The sequence below is a fragment of the Sorex araneus genome, chromosome 2 (assembly GCF_027595985.1).
Source record: "Sorex araneus isolate mSorAra2 chromosome 2, mSorAra2.pri, whole genome shotgun sequence".
Lineage (NCBI taxonomy): Eukaryota > Metazoa > Chordata > Mammalia > Eulipotyphla > Soricidae > Sorex > Sorex araneus.
The window spans coordinates 85,213,959-85,241,714 of NC_073303.1; the positions used below are offsets into that span (position 1 = coordinate 85,213,959).

Sequence of the window (27,756 nt, forward strand, 5' to 3'; positions counted from 1 at the left end):
AGATAATAGCACTGGGTGATCACATTGACTTCCTTTCTGCCACCAGAGCCCAGCTTGCACAGGAACACTGCTTTCCAGAAGCAAAAACACGTCTGCTAAACATCATAGGAACAATGCTTCTGAGACTCCCAGGAGGAAAACTCCCTTCGCTCTGACCACACCAGCAAACCAGCTTGATTTGCGGTCTCTCTCCTTCGTGTTTCTGCAGGTCTCCAAATCTCAGCTTTGTTTCACTGAACCGCCTCTCTTCCTTCTCCCTAGCACTCACTGAGCCCTAATATCTTTCAGAACAGACATTGGGCCATACTCATCATTGTGGTTTCAGTACTGGTATCCCCCGCTTTCCAAAATTTTTGAATGACAGGACCTACTTTTCTCAAAAATCAACATTAGTACCTAGTGTTTTTGAACCAGAAGACATCCTAAGAGAATGTTCACTTTCACACCCAAAGGGAAAGAGCACAAGCAGGTTCAGCTTGTGCTTTGTGACAGCCATTCTGGCAGTCGTGTGGCACTGATGGCAGAATGAGTGTTTTTTTTTTTCCAATTCCTTCCCAAAACTATTTTCTAGAGGCTAAGGATTTATTTTATAACCCTGCTTTTACTGTGTGAGCACTATTTTAGGTTTAAGCTGTTATGATTTGGTGCCTTAGTTGGGGGATCTGGGAATGTGCAAAGATGTTTCCACATAAATTAACAGCCATGGCTTCTTTGCTTTATGCTACCAACTGACCAAGGCTTCGCTGGAACACTCAACTTGCAGGCAAGGGAGGAAACCTGTTCCTACTACTCAATGCGTCAATGCTGAACAAATGAGATGAGCCCTTAATCAGCGGTGCTTATTTAGATTCAACCTCTTATTCCTTTTGTGTGCTTAAAATCTTGCCAACGTTATAAAAACATCCATGCAATTGATGCTATTTTTCAGCTCCAACTCATGGACAGAGAAAATAAAGCAGGAAGAATAGCTTATTTTCATTGAGGGTTTATGGAGTGATTCAGGAAGGAAATCATTTTGAGTACATGAGTAACTATGACAACAGGCAGAGCTGAATAGAAACTATAGCCACAGATCTCTTGGGTAGTATGTGTTCTTCCACACCACATATTCTCATTTTCCAGTGGATTTTTGTTTTAAATAATTTTCAGACATGAAAAATGATGGCGTATTCATCCTAGTAATTCTCCTATCCTAATTTCTAAGAAATAATTCAGAGATCGCAGGGGATTTCTAAGTAGATATATGTACAAAAATATAAACGTGGTTGGCAAGGGATAATAAAACTTATTGCTTCCTTCAAGTTATCATTAAAATCAGATACTATCACCTGAAATAAGAAATCAATGTAGTGAAAAATAGATTTTTGAATATTTCAATCTGCTTAAAATCTCAGCCTACTTGAATGAATTCAGATTAAGCACAGGAAATACATTTTTTAACAAGAAATCAATCAATATTTCTCTCAATATCTGCTGTAAACTCAGTATTGTGCTTCATACTTAAAACTATAAAATTATAAAACAATATGCCTACATTTATTGTCAAAGAGTTCTTATTTAGTTGAAGTATGATTGGAGATTAGCAATACAAGTTAAAGGGATCAATACAATTTGAGCAGTCAGTTTATGGATGGATGAAAACCCAGGGTAGCTCTTGAAGAATGAGTAGGATTTTGATAGGTAATATAGAAAAAAAAGTAAGCCAGTACAAGTGGAATATGAAGATATATAGCCCATATGTTTTATGCAATTTCTCTTACTAATAACTTTTTCCTAAATTTTCCTCTCTTAAATCCACCATTTGACATAAATAAAAGCCTCACTTTCCATTATGTAACCACCATAAATTACCTAAATGTAATAAGCATGACATCCAGTAAAATCTCTAATTTCAAAAAAAATTATTAGTAACTTTAGACTTTTCTCATAAGAATGCTCTCACAGAAAAGAACATTTTATTTCATATATATCATATTATTTTGTAATTTTTAGAGATTTGAAATACCTATTAATTTATGACTCATTTTATCTTGTGCTTGGTTTTGGTTTTGAATTTATATTAAAACATTATCTAAAGACCCAAATACTTTCCAATAAATAGCTTCGTAATCAGAAAAAATATTGAATTGATGAATGTATCATGGCAGCATGATCATTAGCTTAAGCAATCCAAAATGGAAATATGAAAGTGCCCAATGGTAAACTGGAATGACCATTAGGAAATTAGAGAGTCTGATTCTGGAAAAGTTTTCTTAGAAGAATCTTCCACATGGAGAAGAATCAGGGCTGAAAGGTTAAATCTTAAAGCCTACATACAATGTTGACATTAAAAGAAGAAAAGTTAAGGGAATAAATTGTATTTAGAAGGAGAGATAAAAGTTATTTCAAGAAATAAGGATATAATAGATTGCAATACCAGATTACTGACCCCAGTTCTTCACTTATCTAGGCATCCACAGAATAACTCCAACACCTGTGACTTCCTTTAACTTATCACATGTGACAGAAATGACAGTGTGCCAATTCTGAACCTAGCTCTTAAAAATCTCAAATTTTGTTACTTGTTCCATTGCCTTCTGCCATTATCGTGGTAAGAACATGCCACAGCTAATCTGTTGGTCTGAAGAGGATGAGAAATACATGACTTCCTAAAGAACTAGCAATTATTCGCAAGAAGCAAAACCATCCAGCTTAACTCAATCTAAATAAACTCCTATTTCTCTCCAGATATATGAGTAATAATAAATGGTTTTTGTTTTTGGGAAATCATTGTGGGCATTGTACTACTTTTTAGCAAATAAATCCATATTTCTCAATGTGGTCATCAAGAAAAGGTTTCTGAAATTTGTGTGTGTATTTATGAAACATTATATGTCAGAAAGATGTTAACAAAAATGAGTATCTTTGCTATAACAAAATTAATATTTGCAAAATTTAATCTTAAATTTACTCTTCTGAATCTTGATTAGAAAATTAAATTAGATAATTACCTTACTCTGTAGGGTGGTAACTCAGAGAATTGATTTTCTTTTTTTTAATGTTTGCTCAAATATACTGGGTACCATAAATAATCAAGCTGACACTTAAAAATAATTGTCACAGATTAACATTAGGAAATGTGGGGAGAGTTTACTCATTGTTAGAAATGTTAGGGCTAGAAACCACTGCAGAGACTGTATACTGTCTCTCAAGTCTCTTGTGTAAGTTTGGGTTCATCTTTAATATTTTATAGATTTGTCCTCATTTTTTAAAAAATGTTATTTATTAATGAATCACTGTGAGGTCCAGTTACAGACTTACAAACTTGCATGCTTGCGTTTCATTCATACAATGATCAAGTATCCATCCCTCCACCAGTGCCCATTTTCCACCATTGATTGACTTTCTTTGTGTGATTTCATATGGTTTATATTCTCAAGAGAAAAAAGGAAGGAAGAAAAAGAAAGGACAGAACAGGGAGAATGGAAGGAAGAGAAAGAAAAATGGAAAAAAGAAGGAAAAGAAATACTTGCTATATTTTTCTCTCTATCATAGGTTGAAAATGAGAATATCTGTTCCAAAATGTCTCATTATTAGATAAAAGAACTACTCAAACATCCTCTAACATATGTGTGGGATTTTATATGTGGGATTTTAAGGGTAAACTATAGTATGTCACTTGTTTTAAATTTTTAAAATTTAGTTTGTCATATAACTTCAATTAAAAGTTGTAAATATTATTTGAAAAGAACAGACGTGCCATAAATTTATCTGTCTCTATCACATATGACAACAATATATATAAAGAATATGGAACAGTCATCTTTGACCCCCAACTCACTGCAACCCAACCATTTACTTATTGGGACTATAGTTGTCTAAGATCAGGTTTCTGATTTTCAACTAGTAAAAGTGAAATCTGAAGAACATGATGAAGAGAATGTTTGCTCACTCGGTAAAGCATGAACATATGAGATTATGCTTCACTAGACTAATTCTGACAGTTATATCCATCTCCGTATATAGCTATAAGAATACAACTTATTCATACTTTCATTCAACATTCATACCATTCAACATGATATTGAAACAAAAACTTTCAAATTACAGTATTTCCGGGATCTTTGTATTTTCATGGTGAACAAAGTATCAATAAAGTATGTGCATAATGTGTATTATTTTTATTCAGTGTTTTGTTTTAAATTAAGAGATGATTTGAATAAATAAGAGCGATTAACAAAGTAAAGTGAAAGTAAAGTGAAATTTACCAGTTACACATGCGGGGTGGGGGGGCTGGGGAAGTGGGGGGAAGGTGGGAGGTATACTGTGATTCTTGGTGGTGGAATATGTGCACTGGTGAAGGGATGGGTGTTCGAGCATTGTATAACTGAGACTTAAACCTGAAAGCTTTGTAACTTTCCAAATGGTGATTCAATAAAAGAATAAAATAAAAAAATAAATAAGAGCGATTAAGATCAATATCTTAACACAGAGAGTGACGCAGAGTTTCTTGCCCTTGCTCCTGGCTGTCTTCACCAGGGCCCCTCGGAGGGGGGCGGGTTGAGTTTCTCTCCCCACGCAAGCAGAGCCCCAGCAGCTGAAGACTTCCGGAACCCAGCTACAGCCATGCTCAAGGCCACTCTCCACACTTTCAGATGAGCCTCACACATGAAGGAACCAGCAGAGGAACCCAGGTGTGCCGAACCCGGGGCTGGAATCTCCAAGCCTGCTCGGATCAGGACTGGGCCTCCTCCTCCCAGATCCCCCATTTTCCAGCAGCTTGGCAGCTACACTCACAAACTGCACACCAGCGCCATGTAATCCCATCGATGGCCAAGATCCAGAGACTATAAAACAAAGCTCCCAGAAGTGCGCCGTGGCATATAGCCTAGTCAGAACCTCTTATGCCTCATTCTCCATCTCAGAGAACCTGGCAATGTACCTAGAACATTCCACCCGCTTGGCAGAGTCTGGCAAGCTCCCTGTGGAGCATTAGATATGCCAAATACAGTAACAATGATGGGTTTCATTCCCGTTACCCTGAAAGAGCCTCCAATGCAGCACCGTTGGGAAGAATGAGTAAAGACAGGCTGATAAAATTTCAGGGCTAGGACAAATGGAGATGTTACTGGCACCCTCTCGAGCAAATCCAAGATCAATGGGGTGATAGTAACAGTGATACAGTGATCACATTTGACCAAGTGCTTCTAAATTTTCTCAAAAGCTGAAAGTGTAAAAATTAACATCAAATACATCTGTTCTCTCAGTTAATGCAACTTTTTATCATTCAATGTTTTCTTTAATTTTTTTATGGGAGGGGGTATTTGGCCACCTTGCAGTACTCAGGGTTACTCCTGGCCCTGTGCTCAGTGATAACTCCTGTTGCAGTTTAGAGAACCAGGTGCCAGGATTAAAATCAGGTCAGCTGCATACAAGGCAAGCACACTACCCACTGTATTATCTCTAGGACTCCATCAATGTCTTATTTTAAATATTCTGAAGTAACTGGAGCTGTATAAGGAATCATAAAGCATTTAGTCAAATATTTAACAAAATTTAACAAAAGACTTAACAAAATTTTACTTTGTCAAGATATATAAATGAATATTTTCCACTTTTCTGATCTCTTTGATCTATTTGATCTCTTTGTTTTCTATTAAAACACACTGCTTCCTAGTTTTTAAAATTTCATTTTATTAAAGCACTGTGGTTTACAAAGTTATTCATAGTTGATTTTTAGATATACAATGTTCTAGCACAGATCCCACCACCAGTATCAACTTTCCTCCTCCAATGTTCCCAAGCTCCCCCTCCATCTCTCCCCTCCCACCCCATCCCCCACAACCCCAGCCCCAGTCTGCCATCTTGACAGGCACATTTTTAAGTCTGGTTCTTAAAGTTTGGGTTTCAATGATTTCAATTTTGTTGACACGGTAGTTCAGATATTTAGCTCTATAATTCCTTAAAACCACTAGTGTACCTGAATCCCCTTGACCTCTGGCCACTGTTGTTTTTCATTTATCTTTTCTCCACCTTCTTTCCACTCAATTTCTTTCCTTCCCCTCCCTATACTTTGGAGCAAAGGATGATCTAGTCATTCTACCCTTTAAACCATTGCATTCCTTCACCCAGTTATTCTAAATACCACATATAAGTGATATTCTGTGTTTATACTTCTTCATCTGGCTTACTTCCTCTAACACAGTATCTTCCAGTTTCAGTGAACTTCATGGTTTCATTATTCCTTACTGCTTCTTGGTTTTCTTATCTGTAGAATGAGGATTATTGTAATAACCTCCTTTATTGTTAAAGTAATATAATGTAAAGATAATCATAAAAAGTAGCTGTTTATAGGAATTCCTAGAAGGGGCCAGTAGTCAGGGCAGTTATTATTAAGAAAAGAAATATATTATCAGGTAATAGAAGATTGCAAAGTGCTTGGGAATTATGAGGAAATACATTATATATACACACACACATATATATATATATACATGTTCCCTAAAATCCTACCATCCATATATAAGTATATGCAAGTGTACGTATATATGTGTGATACACATAATATATATGCATATATATATTTATACTGTGGCACTGTAGCACTGTCATCTCATTGTCCATTGATTTGCTCGAGTGGGCACCAGTAACATCTCCATTCTGAGACTTCTTGTTACTGTTTTTGGCATATCGAATATGCCACAGGGAGCTTGCCAGGCTCTGCTGTGTGGGCGGGATACTCTGGTAGTTTACCAGGCTCTCCAAGAGGGACGGAGGAATCAACCTAGGTCGGCCACATGCAAGCCAAATGCCCTACCTGCTGTACTATCACTCCAGTCCAATATATATACTGTATCATCACTGCATTCGATATGCTAAAAAAAGGTAACAACAAGTCTCACAATGGAGATGTTATTGGCGCCCACTCAAACAATATATATACACGTATATGTGTATATGTATCCATATATATATTATGGTAGGAGGAGCATCTTCAGTTAGGTTGTGAAGAATGGAAAGGTTTGGATACTGGATCTACAAAAGAATAGCAACATGATCCACTCAGGACATGCAGCATGAGCCATGCAGGACAAAACATATGGGGAATGTAAAGACTTTGCATTAAACGTAAGGCTAAGTTAACCTGTGCCTCAAAGTGACTAAAAAGAAACATCAAGATAAGATGAGACCTAGGCTGACAAGGAAACTAAGATAATGCTTGGAGAGATTTAGACCAGCTATACATCCTTGTGCTTTTCTGATATCTTTTGTAAATACTTGTCAAGGAGCCTTAAAGAGGCACATACAAGACTCCCTTTTAACTTAGTCCAATACTAAATTCCTCCCCACTTATTTTCCTTTTTATTTCTCTTTTACTTGCCAGTAAACTTTTCTTCTTTCAAATTAAACAAAGCAAGATGGGGTGAAAATTACAATGACCCTTTGCGGCCCCGCGCGAGATCGACCCCGGAGGCAACTGAACCACTTTGGACACGAGCGGCGCCCCCAAAATGCCTCCAAACTGTGTGCTGAGAGGTTCTGGCCCAGGCGCTGCCGGCAGGGTATGGTCTTTTCTCTCTCAACTCTTTCTTTTTGAACGCAGCGAGGCTATAGCCGGTTTTTAGACTCTACAGGAAGCCCGGGATAGCCGATGGGCGGGACTTCCGGATCCGCCCTGTGCCGGCCTACATTTAAGCACAGAGCCATGTGGGGACGCTCCTTTGCAGCCCCGCACGAGATCAACCCCGGAGGCAACTGAACCACTTTGGACACGAGCGGCGCCCCCAAAATGCCTCCAAACTGTGTGCTGGGAGCTTCTGGCCCAGGCGCTGCCAGCGAGTGATGCAATTACCAAAAGAATTTTCCTTGGACTTCATATAGAAATCCCAAACATATACAGCAACGTGTAAATGTTCCTTTTTGGCAGGGCTTAACGTGGGGGGAAACTCCAAACAATAGTACTAAGTTTTTTGTTAAAGGGTAAAAGATTGTAGCGATAGAATTTTAGGCAGAATTTTCCCTGGACTTTATATAGAAACCCAAAACCGCGCGGCCGTGGCAGCCTAATGTCTTCTAATCATCAGCAATATGAAATGGTTCCTTTGTAACCGGTTGGACTTTGGGGGGACCATAATAGGGTTAAAGTTTGTAGCGACGTGTAATTTCTGGCTGTACTTTCCCTGGACTTTATACAGAAATTCAAAGCCACGAGGCTGCTGCCATGGCCGCGCAACCTATTGTCATTTAATCATCACCAATATGAAATGGTTCCCTTTTAACGGGTCGGACTCTGGTGGGAAATCCTAACAAGAATAGTAAGTTTTTTGCTGAAATATTGAAGGCCACCAAAGTGGTAGCCATCTCTATAGACTGAACTAAGCCATATCCCCACGCCGGCTGAGAAGAAATATCCTTCTTTCTTGGGAAGAAACGCGGCGTGGCGTTAACCATAGTATGATGTCCATTAAGCTGACACGGACCTGGTGGCGTGGGAATCGGATACAAGGGAATAAATTATTATGTACTTGGAACAGCGGGACGCTGGTGGAATCTTGAGCCGGGGCCAATACCAGCGTATTACTTTTGGTTTCAGAAACTGCTTGCAGACATTCTACCAGACTATCAACTAAGCCAGAGCCCCACGCCGGCTGATGACGAGAAACAACCATCTCTTTTGGTTTGTTTTCCCTTTGTCAGGCAGCGTGGTGATTACTAAACAGGCATGATCTCGGTGGCGTGGGACGAGGGGGGAAAAAAATAGAAAAGTTATGTAACAAACAGTGGGACTTAATATCTCTACATTCTCAGCAATGGAGAGCCATCAAATGCTTCCTTGACAGTGGGACTGTCTTCTCTTTTTTGGGGGGAAACCCTAGCAACAATAGTGAATTATGTGTTGAAACATGGACTGTAACCAAGATAAAGCGTAAACGAAGTGAAACTTATCACTTACAAGGGCGGGGACTGGGGGGGCGGGAGGGGGCGGGAGGTATAATGGGGTGGTTGGTGATGGAATATGGGCACGGGTGAAGGGAAGGGTGTTTGAGTACTGTATAACTGACATAATCCTGAGAACTTTGTAACCCTCCACATGGTGATTCAATAAAATTTAAATTAAAAAAAAAGAAAATTACAATGAGACTTCATCTTATTTTCTTAGGCACAATTGTTTAAGCAGAGGAAGGAATCAATGGCATTAAGCATCAGATTTAGACTGTCAACTGGGACTCTGTGAATGGCAGTCAGGAGCCTTACCATTTAACTAGGGCGAAGCAATTTCAGTACATTAGGTGAGAGCTAAATACAAATTCTAGACTTGAGAAGAACTAGGAGGACAGTAACCAGGACTTAAAGATTAAACATAGGAATCGAGACAAGGAGAACAGTCGTACCAATGTGGACAAGAGAAAGTCTGTTAGATTGAAAGAGAATCAGAGGTGGTAGGACGGTGTCTTGTTCTTACACAATAAGAATCAGCACCCAGGGGAGCAGAAGTTAATGATGTTATTAATATGGCTTGACTTCAGGGCTATCAAAGGGGTGGCTAGACATGATTTATGAAAAATTACACAGGAGTGGAAATAATATATTTGGAGTTTGGCTAAAAAAAAGGGGGTGGCTAGAGGTGCACAAATGTGTGATGTCTGTATCCTTGCCACTCAAGTAATAAAATATCACCAAGAGCAGATGACCTTCCTACAGGGGATGTTTCCTACGCTCTTCATAAAAATTGACAGCTTGCTGCTACAGCCTAGACTATGTGCTGTGTTAAGGTTGAGAATGTGTTGCATTTGTCTTTGAACACCAGGCAATTACTGGAACCCCCACATAGATAAGGTTTAGCAAATTATTATTGTAAACGAAGGAAGACACACCAAATGGACCAATTGGAAGCTCCAAAATACTGAAAAGATACAATAACAACTCTCTGAGCACAAATTGGTAATTTTCTCTCCATGTTAATATCTATTTTTCTTGTTGCCAAGGATTATTATGCCAGAAGTATGTGATCAAATACAAAGTATGTGATCCGAGAGCTGTATTTAGGATTCACCACCAGGATCTCACCATTCTACAAGGAGGTGATCATTGATGTAAAGAGAGGGGTTTGGCAGGGTTATACCATTTCACCAAAACTCTTCAGTGCCACCCTCGAGAACATCATGCGACGACTGCAATGGGAAGGAATGGGAGTGAAGATAGACAGTCAGCAACTACACCACCTCTGCTTCGCTGATGACATCGTTCTCATAACGCCAAACATTAGCCAAATGGCACAAATGCTGGCTGACTTCGACCACAAGTGTGGAAAGGTCAGATTGCAGCTAAATCTCAACAAGACGATGCTTATGAAAAAAAAAATTAGTCCCTGATGCTCCATTTGCTCTCAATGGAACGAACATCTCTGAATGCAGCAGCTATAAGTACCTGGGTCGAGAACTCAACATGAGGAACGACTTGGTCCCAGAACTGCGCAGGAGGAAGAGAGCAGAGTGAAAAGCCTTCAATAGCATCAAAGAAGTGGTTAAGAGGACAAAGGATCCACGGGACATCAAAAGACTGCATGGCCGCCCCCCAACGAGATGGTCAGACTTCTTCGTCAAAGCCCTGAATGAACGGTTTGAGGCTCTTCCTGTTCCTGGAGCGAGCAGATATCATTGGGCTACACTAGCACGTGACAGGGACAAATGGAGATGTTACTGGTGACCGCTCGAGCAACTCAAAGATCAATAGGAAGACAAGTGACGAGTGATAAATGTGATCAGTTTTTTCCATCATGGCTCATATTTATGGAATGCGCCATTGAGCACCATGGATACAAAGTTGGAGGAAAACCTGGATTTTAGACTTGATAGTGACTTAGTAAAGTCCCTGCCTACACTTACGTAAGATCAGTGTGGATGTAAACGAAGATGTTATGATAGCAAAAGAACATAGGGGCTAGCAAGATAGCGTAGTGGGTAGTGCTTTGGATGCAGTTGACTTGGCTTGATCCCTAGTCCCCTATATGGTCCCCAGAGCTCTGCCAGAAGTGATCCTTGAGAGCAAAACCAAGAAAAAGCTCTAAATACCACTGGGTGTGGCACCCCCCAAATAAAATGTAAACAGGAAAAGAACATCTAAAACCATTAGTAATAAGTGTTAGATATATTTTTACATATAGTAAGACTGGTATACTAAGAGACTTTCAGTACATTGAGATAAAACTAATCCCCAAACATCTCTTTTAAAACACCTGAAAAACAAATAATAAAGGAGTTTAATTTGCTCTGCTATCGAGATGGGGATTAGGAAAGAAACTATAGGGAGATGTAAAAGAGTTTTTTAAAAAACACAAAGCAAGTGAGCTATGAGCATTTTATCTACTACCAAATAACTCAAAAATTGATTTAATTTGTGTGTTCTAGTAATTTCCTTGGTTGAGAGACTTCAGAATAGTAGAAATGAGGGGAAAATCTCCTGATGTATATAAGCAGTGACTGCTAGTCACCAAGAGTTATATTGACCGAACCAGCAAACTCTTTTCTGACTTAAGTGAGTCAGTGTAGATGGTAACATTGCTCCTATTTTTGGTGGAATTTAACTACACAGGTTCATGACAATCAGTTATTCACTCTTTGAGATGGAATATTCTTTCTCCTATTCCTCTCTGGCCCCATAAACCTTTATGATAAGACATTAGATAATAAGAGAAGGCATTTGGGAAAGACATCTATCCCTTCATGTGGCATTGCTTTGAATCATTTTACCCTCCTAAGTGTCCTACTTCTGGGTCATATGCTGTAATCAGTCTTGCAATCAAGAAGTCCTTTTAGGAAATCTAAAATTGAAAGTAGTATGCAAGACAACTTGAATTATGTAGATCATTAGTAATGCAACTCAATAGATGTCACGTTTTTTTGGAAAGCACACCTGTCTTGGAGTGGAAATATAAATGAGACCTCATAATTTGAATTAAGTTAGAAATTGTATACCTTCAGCAAAAACTCCATAAATTAAATAAAATAAAAAGATAACTAAATCTTAAAGTGAAAAAATCTACCAAAGCTCTAAAATTCATAGCTTACAGCTAGGAATCTTAGTCATAAATGCATGTAATATGCATCAGAAGATTTAATAGAGATTGATGTCATTTAGAAGACCTCCAATCTGAGTTTTAATAATTTGCTTATTCTTTTTAAAAATCCTATCCTTCTTAATCACCAGCAACTTAAACAGCATCCAGCATCAAGCAATAAAATTCATAAAAGATTTAAGGGAGAGAGCCACAGGAAATCATGTAATGGAAAGAAGAGTTTTATTTTCATGGGTAGTATATTCAGGATAGCTATATTATCTACCCTGACAGAAATACACCTTGTTGGCTGGTTTCCAGGTAAGCATTCTTCTTCTTGGTTATCTGCCTTCCTCTATTTCGTCTTTAAGACACCTCAAGGTTATTGGATTCTTGGAGATAAGATATAAAGTTGCTTTAGCCTTTCAGCTATCAGACTCAAAGCCCCTGACTACTGCCAACACAGTTTCCAAGTGCTGGCACAAGTAAAGGCAATCCTACTGTGAAGAATTTTTGGTCTTGACAAACTCCTATGATCTTAGTGATGACTCATGAATCACAATTGTGACAACCAGTTTGATCAACCTTCTGAACAGTGAATAAACAGATTCTCATAGCCCTGGGGTGAAGTGGGATTTGGGGATCCATTTGCTATTCCCACCTACACTGCTTCCAAAACTGAACATACGCTTAACTTGAATAGAAAAAAAAATCCCCTTCGAGGATTTTAAGGAGATTTTTGGAGCTTAGAGTGCTGAGCCTATAATAGTTGATTGTTAGGAGCAGACATGTCATAATGAAATCAGGGATTTCTAGAATTCTCCTAGAAGAGGGCCCACAAACAACCACTGGACCTCAAACCAAGCCAAATGTGATGCTTTCTGAAGACTCAAGAATCAGAACATCTTCTCTGTGCACTTACGCCAGAAATCAATGGGTGGGGATTCTAATTACTGAGATTTTCTCTACTTTCACCTGTAGTTACCTGCAATCAGCACAAGGATCATGTCACTCCACTAAATTTTAGCAATCAGAAAAGATAGCACTTGGTAAGCTAAAAAGAAGACTAAGCAAAACTGGGAGCTGGGGAGAGGACATTCAAAACTTAAGGCACTTGTTTTGCATATAGGCAGTCTAGTTCAATCCACGACACCCTAGGGGTTACTCCTGAGCACAGCCAGGTGAATAGCTCATGAGTTCTGCTGGTGTGGCCCACAGAATAAAAAATAAAGAATAAAAGTGAAGACTAAACATAAAGACTGAACAGAAGCCAAACATAAGGCTTATAAGCTAAACATAAACTAAACATAAGCTCAACATAGCTTATTTAGCACAACAAAAAAGCCATCAAAGAAATGGTTGACATTTTTTATAAGTATAGTATACTTGAAGGGCTAATTTTGCTCTACAAGGTAACTTTACCCAATGAAGCTCTGACGCCTATCTGGGGAATTATTTTATGAAGTGGGTAAAGACAACATTGCTTTCCTTTGCTTAATTACATCACAGATTATCACTTAACATTTTGCTAAGCAACTAGAACTGGTGGTTATTATTTATTGTTGCCACTTAACTGTAGCTACTCTGCAGGAGATAGTGTAAAACATTAACATGCATTTATCCTCTATATAGGTCCAAAATATCTTACTCATAACAGCAGGATAGAATTTAGAAAGTGTATTTTAGATACATATATAAACATGATATATATTTTAAGTATACATACAAATGCTAAATATAACATTTTAGGGCTTGGAGTTATGCTACAGGAATTTTTGATTCTTACTTTTACAGAAAATAATCCTCAGAGCTTGTAAAGGACTACGTAGATGATCAGGAGTTTAATTTCCAGAGAGAAAGACATTGAAATGTTCAGGCTTTATAGAGTTTTCATAACTTTTATCCTTCTTTAGTTCTGGGCGTCATAAATTGATAGCTATTGCCAATTCTTTCTTGATTAAATAAGACATAGTATTTTCCTAGTTCTGTTTCATACAAAGTATTCCCAAGGGAAAGAATGGGAACCCTGTTCTTCACCTACAGTAAAGAATCATTAATAGTGCCTACCCTCTTACATAATTCTCTGCACCCTAGGAAAACGTGTACATATTCTAAGTTGATTGCAGAAATGTGGAGGAAAAGTAGATTAAGATAGAGACTGGTTCTTTCAGAAGGAATTTACAATTTAAATAGAAAGATAATGCAATGAAGAGGTATCAGGAATCTTGGTGATTACATGAGGATGCTCATAGGAAGGTATGATCGCTTCCTCCTCACCTAGAGGCTATTTGGTTGACAATGTGTGTATAATTCATATGGGAGGGAAAAAATGATTTTATTTTAATTTTTACACTGCTCAGAGAATCCTGTCAGCATTTTGTTGCTATCATGTTGGGGATTGAACATATGCAAGACCTGTGCTATACCACTTGAGCCACTTTCCTGACCCCAACGCCAGCATTTATTGGGGTGATAATATTAAATATACTGCTTTATGCACACCTAGCAAAATCAATCCCAAATATCAGCAACTTGTTTATCTTAAATAATGAAGATCAGATCCAGACAAGCTTAACAAATTGACCAAAGTTAGCTACCCAGTAGTAATAAGATTCCTGAGCTGTATCAAATATATTCTCATAACTGAGACTCACAAAATATTTCAATGCAAGCCTGCTGCCACGAATGGGAGATGGAGCAAGATATAAAATTAATTATGTTGATTGCTATTTCTTCCTTATAATTCATATTGCTATGCCTAAACCAGTCTTTCCCTTTGCTTGGTGTGTTCACTCTTAAAGATTCCTTGGGTCAAGTCTTAACTCAAATGTCTTAAAAGTCTTGAGCCCAATGATGTCACATTCTTAGGGAGACTCGCTACCACAAAATAACCAGAGGCAAGGACTCCCACTTTGATAAACGTCATTCAAGGGGCTGGAGTAATAGTACTGTGCATAATACAATTTCCTTGCAACTGTCAGATTTGGGTTCCATCTCTGACACTCTGTATGATTCCCAAGGCTCTGTCAAGAGTAATATCTGAGCACAGATCCTGGAGTAAGCTTTTAAAAATGTTTGGTTTTCTCCCCCCTCTGTCCCCCTCCCAAAACTAAGCAAAGCCAAACTTAAGACAGACTTGAACCTAGTGTCTGAATAATCACAGTGGCAGGGGACTTCAGAGATCATGCAATTCCCAGAGGGCCCACCAGGTTTGTTTTCTGTAAACTCTTATTTAAAATATGTTAAAGCAAGTCTCTCTTTTATAGAGACTATAAAACCAAGCTCCTGGAACAGAGCAACACAGAGTCTCTTGCCCCCGTGCCTTCCTATCTTCACCAGGGCCCCTCAGAGAGGATGGGTTGCATTTCCCTCCCCACCCTGAGCAGAGCCTCAACATTTGAAGACCTCCAGAACCCAGCCACAGCCATGCTGAAGGCCACTCTCCACACTTTCAGACTAGCCTTACGCATGAAGGAACCAGCAGAGGAACCCAGATGTGTGGGACCCAGGGTCGAGATCTCCAAGGCTGCCCAGATCGGGACTGGGCCTCTTCCACCCGGATTCCCCATTTCCAGTAGCTAGGCAATTGCACCCAGAAACTGCTCCCGGCGCCATGTAATCCCCTCAATGGCCAAAATCCAGAGACTATAAAACCAAGCTCCCAGAAGACATCTAATAGACTAGCTCTCCCTCTTGGAGAACCTGACAAGCTACTGAGAGTCTATTGCCCACACAGGGGAGCCTGGTAAGCTCCCTGTGGCATATTCATATCCCAAATACAGTAACATTGGTGATTGCATGAGGTAATATACAATATATACAATCTCTCCGAGAGCCCAGCAAACTACCGAGAGTATCCTGCTCGCGTGGCAGAGCCTGGCAAGCTACCCATGGTGTATTCGATATGCCAAAAACAGTAACGATAGGTTTCACTCTTCTGACCCTGAAAGAGCCTCCAATTGTTGGAAAGACGAGTAAGGAAAGGCTGCTAAAATCTCAGGGCTAAGTGTAATAGGGACATTACTGGTGCCCACTGGAGTAAATCGACGAACAATGGGATGACAGTGATACAGTGATGTTAAAGCAAACAAACAAACAAACAAAAAAGAATCCTAATAGAATACTCCAATTATCCAGCATCATTTGATTCAGCTACTTCCAATATTTTTAATAGTTGTACTATCATATAATGAATGAATGCATATATGTGTACATATAAGATGTAAGGTGAAAGTTCCACACATCAATTATTCTGCATGTGATTTCTGTATACCTTCCCAGTAGAATGTCTTACACTTTATGTTCTCTTTAGGCAATCAGGCTATTCTTCTTAAACTGGGCCAAGACCCACAGGCTTGGTTTGATTCAGGTTAAATATTTCTGAAGGGAATATTTCATATGATGACTTTCAACTGGTCTTAATTCACTGAAAATCCTCTGTGAGGCCCCAAAACATGCTCCTCGGTAGATAGCCCTGACAGGCTACAACTAACATTAAGTCTCAACTAAGCCTCGGTTTCTGTTTCCCCAGAGCAGGACTTGCAGTTTCTGGTAAACTCCCAGCTGAGTAATTTTCCAGGATAAGGAATTGGGCAGTTGGATCTGGCTGGTCATGAAGGGTCACTGTACCCTCCTTAGAAACTGTTGGTAGCCATTGCCTCATTGCTGACCACCACTGTAATAGGGCCAATGATAAAAATAGATCAGTATTAAATTGCTTCTTAACAATGAAATAAATATATAAATAAAAAATATATATATATACTGTGCTTGGGATTTGGAGTCGGGGTCCTTGTCAAGACTCCACTGTGTTGGATGAGACTTGGATCCTAGCTCGGGATAGCACTGGCTCGGGCTAGTAATAAAGTTCCTTTGTTTTTGCATTATCCTGTGTGGAACTGGGTCTCTCTGTGATTGGGGGTCTGAAACTTGAGAACAACACCTCACCGCTGACAGTTGCTCTAAGAGTGTTCATCTGGTCTCAACTTGCAAGCCCCATATTTTCATGTATGCATTTGCCATCTATATATTATTTGGGTATAATTATTGTTCATGTCTTTTGCATACTGTCTGATTAGATTTGTAATCTTTCCCTTTCTTCTTTTTTCCTTTCTGCTGTTGTTGCTGTATGACAAGGGATGTTGAACTCATTAAGTATTTTTACTTGTGCACAATCTGGCTGCTGTGCTTGCAAAAATTCACTGGGAATCTCAAACATGTGCTTATTGGGGGAACCTGTACACTGTAATGTTCAGGCAATGTTCAGGCAACTTTCAGACTGTAATGAGTTAGAGTCTGAACATTCAGACTGCAAGGTTCAAGGCAACTAAGTTGGGGGGTTGGTATACACCTGGTCACTGTGACTGCACACCCACTGTTGTAGTGCTGAGGAACCACAGAGAGTGGCAATTTCTGGGACTACACTGAATGAATGAAGGCAACACCAGGAGTCAAGCTCAGAGACTCCTGCTTGCTGGGCAAGTGCTTTGAATCACTGAGCCATTTCCCAGACTCTCTCTGGGCTGTGTTTTATCCCTGATGAATTTTGAGAACTCTTTTTAATCTTATCATTTATTAGATAAAAATGATCTGCAAATGCTCTCTCACAGTTTGCATCTCCTTTCTCACTTACTTCACATAGGCTTTTGCAAAAGAAAACTTCTAATTTTATTGATGCTCAATTGCCATTGCTTTTTCTTTTATGATTCATGCCTTTGGTGACAAGACCTCTTAACTAGCCCGAGATCCTAAAAATCCTTTTCTGTTTTACTAAGAATTTCATGATTTTACACTTAAATATTGCATTTACTTTATAATTAACTTGTGTTGATTTTCATACAAAACATGAGGCTCCCACCCAATACCTCCATTGCAAACCACAACACCCAAAAGGAGAGAGAGAAGAAAAAGGAATGATCTGCCACAGAGGTGGGGTGGGATAAGGGGGATGGGATGGGGCGGGTGGGAGGGATGCTGGGGTCATAGGTGGAGGAATGGGTACTCGAGCACTGTATGACTGAAACACAAGCAGGAAAACATGTAAATCTGTATCTGTACCCTCATGGTGATTCAGTGATTCATTAAGAAAATAATAATAATAATAAAAATCTTCTGGGTCTGTTATTAGAACATAATTTGCTAAAAGGCATTTTGCAAAGCTTCACTTGGGAAAAGGGTCTTTGCCAGAATATATTTCAGGGGACAGATGAGTAAAGCTGAAACCTCATGGATAGCACAACTGCACACAGCATGCTACAGGCTGGTACCAGAGTGTTGGAAGTCAGGAACTGTAGGAAAACGGTAAGGACAGTGAGGCGTGGACACCGCACTTTACCCTTACACTCCCTGAGGAGAAGGAATGAAAACCAGAAGCAGTGAGTCCTGTATTAGCGTGACGCATATTCCAAATAAATTTAGCTATGGCATGGAATGTAAAAAAAAAAAACATGAGGCTCATTGAGATTAGTGTTTTAAAACTTTATTGAGTTCAGTATTTTTTAAAATTTGACAGATGTCCAATTACACCTGCACCATTTGTTAAAATGTCTCCAGTAAATTCTTTTACAATTTTTGTCAACAGTTATTTGAGATATTTGTATGAGTCATTTTTTTTCTTTTTGGGTCACACCCAGTTATGCTCAGGGGTTACTCCTGGCTCTGCACTCAGGAATCACTCCTGGTAGTGCTTGGGGAACCATATGGGATGCCCAGGATCCAAGCCGGATCAGCCGAGTGCAAGGCAAATGCTCTCCCTGCTGTACTATTGCTTTGACCCATGTATGGGTCATTTTTGAGGTTTTGTCACTTACTTTATGTCTGCATCTCCATATACTACCGTGTTGCTCATTTTAAAATTAACTGGTGATAGCTTACACTTTGTTCTCAATTGTCAAAATTGTTTTAGCTACTTTGCATTTAATGCCTTACATATACATTTTAATTGGTTTATGCCTATGAAAAGAGAACTTGCTGGAAGTTTGATAGGAACTTCAGTAAACCTGTCTACCGAGGGGAAACTAATATCATTTTTTGTTCGGTTTTCCAAATCATGAATCAAGATTTTTTCTTTGTTTAGGATTTCTTTCCCTTTATTGTAGGCATTTTGTGGGTCTCATATATGTTTTGTAAAATATATATTGAAATCTTTTAGTTTTTTTGACATAAGTTGGGTAATGCATAATTTTGTTTGTTTTGTTCATTGGTCTTATGCAGAAACACAATTGAATTTTGTGTTGATACTCCATAAATTTGTAAAAATCACTTACTAAATCTAGGAGTATTGAAAATTCCTTGAACTTTTCACTTAAGATCATCATGTAATCTCCAAATAAAAACAGTTTTATTTTTTCTTTCAGATCTGCATGACTTTACATTTTTTAAAAATTATAATGGCAAGAACATCTGGTTGAATAAAAGACAGTGGCATCATTACTGTACTTCCAATGTTAGAGGAAAAACATTCAATATTTTACCCTCAACTATAATGTTATCTGCATGTTTTCAATAGATGCTCTTTAAAATTAGATAATTTCCCCATACTGGTAACTTATTAATATTTTTAAAAATCATAATAAATGATTATATATTTTGTCAGAGCCTTTTCTGTCATTTGATATTATCATATTTTATCTTTAACTCATTAATGTGAAATTTTATACTGACTGAATTCAGAATGATGCCTATTCAGGGTTTCTCTAACCCTGAACAGTACTTGACTTGCACATGGCTGACAAGTGCAAGATTCAATCCCTGGCAATCCATCTGGTCACCCAAGGCTGCCAGGAGTGATACCTGAGGACAGAGCCAGGATTGACAGATTAAGCCCTAACCACAGTCCATTGTGGCCCAAAATGAATACAACAAACTAAAACGAGAAAAGGAGGAGGAAAGGGAGTGAGAGGAGAGAGAATGCTATCAAATCCTGTTTAATTATTGTATACAATTTCTTTAGTATCTTACGGTATTTTTATGATTTTTAATTGTAAAAATATTAATCTGTAGTTCTTCTTTCCATCTAGTTTTGAGTCAAAGTAATACTGATTGCGTAGTCTCATAAATTGACAGATGGTCCCTCCTTTTGCTGGAAGAGATTAAAAGTTTGGTAAAATTCTCTATAGAACCATCTGGACCTGAAAATTCTTTTTTCAGGAGCTCTAAATGACTTAAATTCAATTACTTTAATGGTTATAGGACTCTCCATATTATTTATTTCATATTTATTGTGCTTTATTAATTTGTGGTTTTTAAAGTATTGCTCCATTTTAAGCTGTTAAATTTATGAGGATAAAGTCATTCATAGTGTTCCTTTATTTTTTTCATCAGTGTGTGCACACAGAATCTATGATGCTATATCATTTTATTCTGGATATTGGTGATTTTTTTTGTGTGTGAGTCTTTCCAGAGATATGTTGTTTTTCTTGATTTTGTTATTGACCAACTTTTCCCATTGATTTTCACTTTGTTTTTTATTTCTAAATTCCTGGATTTATGTTCTTTACTAATTTAGTTTTCTGACTATTTTGGGTTTATCTTACTTTGATAGTATCTTGAGGTTTGAGTGTAGGTTTTTTATTTTAGATTTTTCCTCCTTTCTGCTGTTAGTATCTCATTATGTAAGATAGCCTTCTCAATCCTATTGCTACTGCATTCCATATATGTGAATATATTGCCCTTCATTTTTATCTAGCTGCATGAAATTTTTAAAATTTCCTTCTGACTTTCTCTGTGCTCTAAAGATAATTTAGAAATGTGTTGTTTAACTTCCAAATCTTTAAAGACTTTCCTGTTGACTTTGAACAATTTTATTTTAGTTTGATTCCATTATAGTTGAGAATATACTCTGTAACATTTCATTTATTGTATCTTTTTAAGATTTGCTTTGTGACCCCAGATATGATCTATTTCTCATAAATAATCTATGGAATCTGAAAAGCTTTTTATTTTTCTGTTGAATAGAATGTTTTGCAAGCGTCTTTTAGATATTATTGATATATGTGTCATTCATGTCCCCTATATTATGATGATGTTTTCTGCGGAGTAGCTTATTCATTAATGAGTGGGAGTGTTCAAGTCCCAAAATATAATTTAGATTTGTATAGATTTCTCTTCTCATCTCTGTCAGATTTTGCTTTATGTGTGTCAAGATTCTTATTTAGTGTGTAAGCATTTAGTGCATTTATGTCTTTCTGGTGGATTGGTTCTTTTATCATCATGCAATAATAATAATAATAATAATAATATCTGAGCAATTTTCTTTTCTTTAATTTTCAGTCTACCAATATTATTAATTTTATTATTAATAGTATTAATATTATTGGTAGACTGAAAATTAAGTAATATTGGTAGATTGGTAATAATGCAAATGAATGCAAAATGATTATCTTTATTTTTTTCACATGGCCTCGGAAAAGCGGCTCAGAATGCCCACGGAGGCATCCTGGCACTTAACCAACTTCATCCCTGGACTGTCCAAATTATTTAGGCCACCTTGGCAGTGCTCAGTGGTCTCCAGGGCTGCATCCAGAGATGCTCTGGGGGTTCTGTAGTGCCAGAGACTAATCCAGGTTTGACTGCATACAATTCTGTCATATTCCTGGTTAAACCCTCTACTATCTCTCTGGCCCCTGAAATAATTTTCTCTGAGCAAAATATTGTTGGAACTTTATTTTTTAAACTAAAGCCATTGGTTTGATGGGTATGTTTAGATCACTTACCTATCACAATATCACAACATAAATATTGATTTCAGTACGAAAGTTAATTTTATTGTTTTATCTTTACTTCCTCTGATTATTTTTTTGTTCTTTCTCTTTCATTGGTTTTCTGTGGGTTTCTTGAGTATTTTTAGGATTTCATCTAGATTGACTGAGTACGTCTATGGTAGTTTTCATAGTAGTTGCTCTGGGTATCATAGTGAACATATGTGACAATTATGTAGCAATATTATACTATTTCTAGTGAACTAGAGACACTCCATTAGTCTCTTTAGTTTCCTCATCAAGAGATCAAAATGTTAAAAACATCAAATATTACACCAAAAACTTCTCAGAAAAAAATAGTATGTTATATAAACCTGTATTTATATTTCCTTATTTATTCTTTAGTCTGATGCTCCAAGACATTTTTTCTTTTATCTTTTACTTTTACTCTGAATAAATATCTCTTACTTTTGTCTAGCAAATTCAGAAAAAAATTCTTCAAGTTTTTTATTATCTGAGAATACCTCTATTTCTTTCCCATTCCTAGAGGGCATTTCCAGCAGATACAATATTCAAAGTTTAGTCTTTTTTTTTCAACAATAGAAAAATGGTGTTCCTCTTCCATCTGCCTCCACAGTTTTATAAGAAAAATCTTTTGTCATTTGAATTGATATTCCTCTCTGTGTAATGCCTTTGCTGTCAGGACTTTCCCCAAGTCTTTAGCTTACAAATGTTTAATTACAACATGTCTTTATTAATTTTGTTCTGTTTAGAGTGCATTCAGTTTTTTGGATCAGTACGTCTGTGTTTTTCACCAAATCTGGGAAGCTTTTAGCTACTGTTTCTTCAAATACTCTTTCAGCCAAGACTCTCCACTCTCCCTGAAATTCCAGTCTAATGAATAAGCAATCTTTCGACATTGTACCACAGATCCCTGTTGAATTTTATTTTCATGTGTTTTCTATCATTCCAACTTGGGTAAATTGTATTGATCAGTTCCCAATTTTACTGGCACTTTCCTTTTTCTTTTGAATTCCCATTCAGGCTATGCAACAAGGAGTTAACATTTTGATTTTTTTAAATTCCCTTCATTTTTACTTGTCTCTTTTTACAACTTCTATTTATTTGCTGAGATTTCCCTCATTCTCATAGTTTACATCTCACTTTGTGTTGTTAGGGAGAATGCAGATCTTAGGGAGACAAATGAGCCTCTGTCACTAGGTTGGATGTCAGGTAATAATCTGGATCACCAATTTTGCAAACCATGACATCCGAAAGGAAAGAGAGAGTAAGAGGGAATGTGTCTGCCACAGAGACAGCAGGTGGGAAGGGGTGGGGGTGGCCGGAGGGACACTAGGAATATTGGTGTTGGAGAATGGGCACTGGTGGAGGGATGGGTATTCCGTTCAAACATTGTTTGATTGAAATATAATCATAAAAGCTTGTTACTCCGTAACTGTATCTAATGGTGATTCATTAAAATTAAAAAATAATAATCAGGGTCACTTATGTTGGGAGGGGTGTAAGACACATGAGACCCATGCTGCTCTTCTGTTTCTCAGTCTTGGTGTCCCAAATCAGTTAACCATTTTCTTCTTACCGTCCTGGAAGTATTTCTCAGGTTTATAACTATTGTTAGTGAGGAAGAGCAAACAAAAGCCCATCTGTGTTATCTTGAATTGAAGGGAGCCAGAAGGAATATTTTAAATATGATTTGAGTATTTTTTTTTTGGTTTTTTTTTTTTTAATTTTATTGAATCACCATGTGGAGGGTTACATAGTTCTCAGGATTATGTCGGTTATACAGTTCTCAAACACCCTTCACTTCACCAGTGCCCATCTTCCATCACCAACCCCCCCAGTATACCTGCCGCCCCCTCCCACCTCCCCAGTCCCAACCCTTGCACATGATATGTTTCACTTCGTTTACGCCTTATTTCGATTACATTCCATGTTTCAACACACAACTCACTACCGTTGTTGGGGTTTCCCCCAAAAAAGAAAAGCAGTCCTATTGCCAAGGAGGCATTTGATAGTTCTCCATTGCTAAGAATATAGAGATAAGTCCCGCTGTTTGTTACGTAGTTTTTCTTTTTCCCCCTTGCCCCGCGCCACCGAGTTCACGCCTGTTTTAGTAATCTCCACGCTGCCTGACAAGGGAAAAAAAAACCGAAAAGGATGGTTATTTCCCGTCATCAGCAGGCGTGGGGCTCTGGCTTAGTTGATAGACTTGTAGAGTATCTGCAAGCAGTCTCTGGAACCGAAGGTCTTGCGCTGGTATCGGCTCCGGCTCGAGATTCCACCAGCGTCCCGCTGTTCCTTGTACATAATTTTTCCCCTTATATCCCATTCCCACGCCACCAGGTCTGTTTGCTTAATGGACATCACACTGTAGTTGATGACACACCGCGTTTCTTCCCGAGAAAGAAGAAAATTTCTTCTCAGCCGGCGTGGGGATATAGCTTAGTTCAGTCTAGTGAGATGGCTACCACTTTGATTGCCTTCAATATTTCAGCAACAGACTTACTATTAGGATCTCCCACAAAAGTCCGCCCCATTAGAAAGGAAACATTACATATTGCTCATACTAAGATGACATTAAGTCGCGCGGCCGCTGGGTTTCTGTATAAAGTCCAGGGAAAGTACAACCAGAAATAACATCACTACAAACTTTTACCCTTTTATGGTGCTCATAAGATGGAGAAACCTAGAGAGAGGCTCGGCGTCTCCGTTTTGCGCTCAGGAAAACCGCGGCCCCTGCGCTGTGCTCAGGAGGGAGGAGTTGAGAGAGAGACAGGTTAAAAGAATTGGGGGATGCCCGGGTCCCACAGCTTCAGTACGCCGTGGGGTCTCTGGTCCCATGCCGGAATTAGTTCAGTGGGCTGCTTGGAGTCCGAGGGCGCTCCCTCGGGCCCCTCCATCATGCTCCTTCCACAGCCGGGTCCAAAAAGTGATTTGAGTATTTCAAAGCAATAGCTATTTTTCAATGTAAGAGCACTGCTATTTATTCAGCCATTGACTAATCTGATTGAAAAGTTATAGTTCTTAATTAAAAGTATTTTGTTACTCTGTGAGTATCAGCCTTTTTCTGAGCCCTGAGCATTCATATGTGTATCAAAAAAAAGACTCTACAAAAGGGTGAATAGTGTACAGGCTGCCCTTAACTCTGAGGCCCAGGCACAGCCACTCTAGCTGCATTCAGATAAAGATGTTCCACTTGACGATTTATCTGTGAGCTGCAGAGATCAGACAGGGTTTAAGGTGCATGCTTTGCACACAGCTGACCTAAGCTTGATTCTCTCCATGGTATATTACCAAGAGTGATCCCTGAGCACAGAGCCAAGAGTAAGCCAGATATGGTTCCAAAAACAAAGGAAAAGCACTCATCTTTAACCCTGATTACCCTTATTCCTTTTTCATACAAGAAAATTTTAGAAATTGCATATCTATCTTTATATAAGCTTAGGGTGTGTCTATACTAGAGTTCTACAAGGGTACTATCTGTACACATTTTGCTCATTGTTATACTCTAGGGGTCTAGGATGAACAAGTTGTTCAGTAAACATCTCTGTGAATAGCATTTAGACTGGACTTAATGTACCCTGACAATATTATGCCTCCCAGAACATCCTTCTGAATGCAGAATTGCTTACTTACAAGCCTATATGATTGCTCAACATGGTTTGGACCTTACATAGCAGATCCACCCCACTTCAGGGTTTCTGGATTCTCCTATTTGGGCATGTCTTGAAGGAGTTTAGATCCAAAAACATAGATGGGATGGACAAGAATCGTGAAATACCCCTTAAAATGTTACAAGGATAGCAGACAGGGAAATAGTACAATGGGCAAGATGCTTGCCTTCCATGCAACCTACTCAGATTTGACCCCCAGTATCCCATATGACCCTCTGAGTACCAAAAGGAGTACTCAGAGTAAAGAGCCAGGAGTAAGACCCAGGCACAGCCAGAGACAATCCCCCGCCACCACCACCACCACAAACAAAATAAAACAAAAGCACAAGGTTCAACCATGGTGCCAACTTCATCTTTCTGGAACAGATAAGGACAGATATGTATCTCCAACCATCTACCTTCATCTGACATAAATCTTTCTAGAAACAGATGTCATCCCCTCATTCTACCATGCGGGCAATGTACCATCTCTACTTAACTCTATCATCAGAGAGTGGTGAAAGCTTTGCAGGGGAAGCCTTCCCATATTCTCCTGCAGACCTGGGTCACTACTGATGTTATGGGGATGGTTGATTCACAGTTATCTGAAGGCTTCAACTCAACTTTGTTTCCTCTAAGCAACAAGTAAGTGCTTTGCTCATTTTTGCTTTACTCTTTTTTCAATGCCCATGAACAAAAACCTTATAAGTGATGTAGGTAAGGGGCAAGGAGAGAAAATAATTTTTCTAAGCTTCCAGAAGTCAGACAATTGTTTGAATATGTGTGTACACTTATAAAAATGGCAGATTACACCATTGGCTTATCTTCAGCGTAATAAAAGCTACCATTCAGAAACTCAAAACCTTCCAATGGTCTGTTGAAGTGGTTCTCCTTTGTGATGCGTTAACAACATACTTCACAATAAAGAGAAAGGCAAATTTCAGTACAACACTGGATAACGTCAAGTATACACACTTGCAAGAGTAATAGCTCATGTGGGAAACAGAAGTGTAAAAACTGAATTGAATGGGAGATACTAACTCAGCCTCTGATAAGAGAAGTAAGCAATAACCCATAAAGGACATCTGATTCTTCTCATGGCAAAAAATATGGAGGAGGACATATGGTTTAATGTGCTTTCATGAATGTGATATACCCTATAAGCCTAATGAACTAAGCAGAGGAAAAAGTCAACCTTTCTGAAAATAATTCTATATATATGCTTCCACAAGTATTTAGGATTACTGAGACATAAGATATGAATGGGTTGGAATTCAGACCTATGCCATGTTTGCTCAGAATCTGAAGATGGCTTAGGATGGCTTGCAACCGTTTAGAATGATCCTTCAACTGGTGGCCCCTACCCTTCAAACTGTTTATTTATACAAGCTCATTCTGAGTTTATATATATTTTTTGTTTTTGAAATTTTGTGTGTGTGTGTATCACACCCAGCAATGCACAGGGGTTACTCCTGGCTCATGCACTCATGACTTACTCCTAGTTGTGCTCGGGGGACAATATGGGATGCTGCGAATTGAACGAGGGTCAGCCACATGCAAAGCAAACGCCCTACCTGCTGTGCTATTGCTCCAGCCCCTAGTTTTTTGGTTTTTATTTTTTTTGATATTTTTTTAAGCAAGGAGTTGGTGAGTTTAAAATCAGGTACTCTGAACTAGAAATCACTTCAAATTGTTTCATATTCATTCCAAGTAATAAATCAGAAGGTTTAAGACTATCATCTTGGGAATAAGATAGAAGAAACAAATCAGGGGTCTGAGTGATAGTACAGCAGGCAAGGCACTTGCCTTGCACGCAGCCAGCCCAGGTTTGATTACTGGCATCCCCAGTGAGCCTCAAAACATGGTCTAGAGTAATTCCTGAGTAAAGAGCCAGGAGCAATCCCTGAGTACCATCAGGTGTGTACCTCCGCCTCCCCCCAACCCCCCACACACAAAAAAAGAAAAAAACATTAAAAAAGCAAATCAAACTTCACAATTTCTTGATGTGTGTACATTGTGAATGATTTTTTTTAACCCAAATTCAGTCTTTTGATCATTCTGCATTCAGGGGGTGGCAGTAGCTAAATAGGAATCTCATGCAGGAATCTAAGAGGTATATTTTTGACCTCTCTCTCCCTTTAATTCACAACACACACATCTTATGTTTACAGTATGCTTGCTTTAATAGTGTTTAAACTATGTCTGTTTTAATAATGCTCCTAATAATGTTTCAGTTTGTGCAAGTTGTCTACTTCACCTCCTTCGGTGGTATTCCTCTCTGCTGAAATAGCCTCTGCTACTTTTACTCCTGGAAAATCTTTATTCATTCTCAGTTGCAGCAGAAATGGAG

The 27,756-nt window shown here is 38.5% G+C and overlaps 1 protein-coding gene across 1 annotated transcript in view; it reads right to left on the bottom strand.

The window, feature by feature from the left end:
• CLVS1 (clavesin 1) overlaps window positions 1-27,756 on the bottom strand; it is a 193,894-nt gene that overhangs the window by 95,707 nt on the left and 70,431 nt on the right. The gene's annotated exons all lie outside the window — the stretch shown is intronic.